General features: G+C 45.4%; 1 pseudogene; it reads left to right on the plus strand.

Annotated features, from left to right (window-relative positions):
• The first annotated feature begins 377 nt into the window (after positions 1-377).
• On the plus strand, positions 378-1,418 carry LOC147420687 (uncharacterized; annotated as a pseudogene).
• Positions 1,419-2,787: the final 1,369 nt, after the last annotated feature.

The raw sequence follows: 2,787 nt of genomic DNA on the forward strand, positions 1-2,787 counted from the left end.
TCTCTCTCTCTCTCTCTCTCTCTGTATTGTGCACGCGTGCGCGCGCGTTTGGGCTTGAGGGAATGATCTGTCCGCACACAGGCTTGTTTTCGAACTTTCTCAGGCTAAGGTCTGGTTAGCAAGAGGAGGGATGACGGATAACAAAGCCGATGTTTTGCTTTTAGAGCCAGTATATAAGCATTTCAAAACTTCTCAAAATAGTCTGCAGCGCCGCGGACTGTTTTCACTAGTTTTTAGACCTTGAGTATGTATGTTTGCTTATAAGTTATAAGCATTTCAAAACTCCTAAAAAACAGTCCGCGGCGCCGCGTGCTGTTTTCAGGATCTCTCTGTGTGAGTGAGAGAGAGAGAGAGAGAGAGCGAGCGAGCGAGCCAATATGCCCGTGTGGGAGCTCGGAACGCGATGTAGCTGTTGCCATGCTCCGCTTGAAATTCGCTGAGAGTTGCATTAGGCTCAGTCAGCAGGTAGCCGTCATGGCGACTTTGAACCGCCTCCGTGTTTCTTCATCTTCTTGCTCATCCTATTCATCGTCTTCACTGGTTGAACCTCGTTTCTTTTCACGTAGAAGGCTCATTTTGCTAACATCCCAGTTACCACTTGTCAACTTGAACAGTACGAGGGTGTCACACCACCCCGTCGCCAACAGCTGTCACTAATGACGAAGAGTGGGACCTTCGAGATATCTCCTCAGACTCAACGTTTCAATCAGGTTCAGAGAACTTCGGGACTGCTGCTTTGGAGAAAGATGAAGGCGTAAGTCCATTGCCCAATCCTGATGAAGAGTGGTATAAGACTCAGGCTGAAGATGAGGAGTGGTTTCGGAGAGAGGAGGAGTTTTATGAAGCAAGGATCTCAGAGCAAGAAGACTGGAGCAAGCGACGTGGTGCTCGCCCAGCTGAGGCCCATGCTGATTACCTTGCACTTTCGGAGAGCTCTCTTTTCTTGCGTGTCCCATGGACACGTTTCAAGCTTCTGGCCCTGGTGGTCAGCACCGAAACAAAACTGACAGTGGAGTCCGCCTTACCCATCTTCCAACGGGCATAGTAGCTCTCAGGCTGTGGATAATCGCTCACATCATAAAAATCGAGTTGTTGCTATGAGTCGCCTACGGCTACTTATTGCTGCCAACGTTAGATGGCCTGTGAAGATTCAAGGCTACCAGGCTCCTCCAGGGCTCTTACATGGAGGAAAAGTAGTGGAGATAAAATTGGGGTTAATCATCCAGATTTTGCAAAGGGGATTCAGGCATTGTTAGACTTGTTATCTGCATTTTGTATGCGGCAGCAGTGCTTAGAGTGAATCCTAATGTACTCTCAAAAATTCTTACTATGGACAAGACCTGTTGCAAGCAACGAACGAGCTGTTGATTTCCAAGGGTCAAAAGCCTTTTAAATGAGGCACTTTGTCTTTTTGCTTTCAAGGTAGCTTAATCTCCATTAATACCGCTATACTGGCCTCACCACTCCATATGTTTCTCTCACATTTTGTTGCTCCGAAGGGTAGTACTCACTTTGGTTGCTATACCACATTGTAGATGGTACTGGCGTTGGTTTATTTGATGCTTCCATCATTGGCATGCATCTCATGTCTACCTGCATTCTAGCACCTTGCACCGGAGGTTGTTGTCCTAAGTTGTCCTAAGACAAGATGTGGCCTTAAAACTCCTACTGGTCCTGGCGCATTCCTCGTAATGTATCTAGGTGGAGTAGGTGCTTCTGGAACAGGTTGTGCATACCTCTCCCTAGCATTTTCCATGCTATAACAACACTCTTCCCCTGTATGGTTCTTCCATTTTCTCTCAATTTCACACCATTTCGGCTCTCCCGAATCAGACCTTACAAGAGGAATCAACCTCTTGACCAAGTCGTCGATAAGCTTTTCTTGATCAATAGGTGCCGTTGGCTTGGCAATGGACTCACTTACCTGTGAAACACTGTGCTGAGAGGATGTGTCATCTCCTTGACTCTTTAAGTCCGTTTATTTGTATGCCTCACAATTATCCACTAGATAAAGAGCTTTTTTGATCAACTCGTTTAGCGTCATCCTCCTTATCATATGCAGATCCTTCTGAAGGCCCTCATCTCTCATTCCCTGGATAAAGATCAGCATCAGTCGTGCTTGTGTAGAAAATTCCGCTCTCAGACAGAGCTTAACATATCTCTTGAGCCGTAATGATGCTTTGCGTACTGATTCATTCTCTTTCTGTTTGAATCTATGGATTTGCGAGACCGTGTTGTGAGCAATTCCTTTTGGCGAGAATTCTTCAATAAACTCCTCAAACAGCTCATCTATGGTCTCAAAATCTCATTTTTCCACCGAGTCGAACCATGTAGCTGCATCATCTTCTAGAGTCAATCCAAATCCCGCAAACTGTGTCGCAAAATCTGAAACTTCCTCTGCTCTAATCACTCTTCTAAAAGCCGCTACGTGATCTCTCGGATCTTTATCTCCGGAGTATTTTCTGTTTACCCATTTCTGGACTTGGGATGGTCTAACTTGTCGATTGTCTACAAGTCTAACCAGAGACTCTCCCAATCTTTCTCTCGTTATCGCTCTTGAAGGGAATCCTGGTGGATCTCTTCTTGGAATTCCTATAGAAAATCTTGTGTTTGGTGGAGGCATTTGTGGTCCTTCATTGACCAAATATCCACCTCTTTTTAGTACAGTCTGTGGATTTGTGTTTTCTACAACTCTGTATTCTGGTCCATACTTGTCGACAACTATAGATCTCCATTGACAGTCGACTCTGTATGTGTAGACATATAAGAGCTTGTAATCCGTTATCT

This window comes from Adiantum capillus-veneris, chromosome 28 (assembly GCF_014529385.1).
Source record: "Adiantum capillus-veneris isolate H3 chromosome 28, ASM1452938v2, whole genome shotgun sequence".
Classification (NCBI taxonomy): domain Eukaryota; kingdom Viridiplantae; phylum Streptophyta; class Polypodiopsida; order Polypodiales; family Pteridaceae; genus Adiantum; species Adiantum capillus-veneris.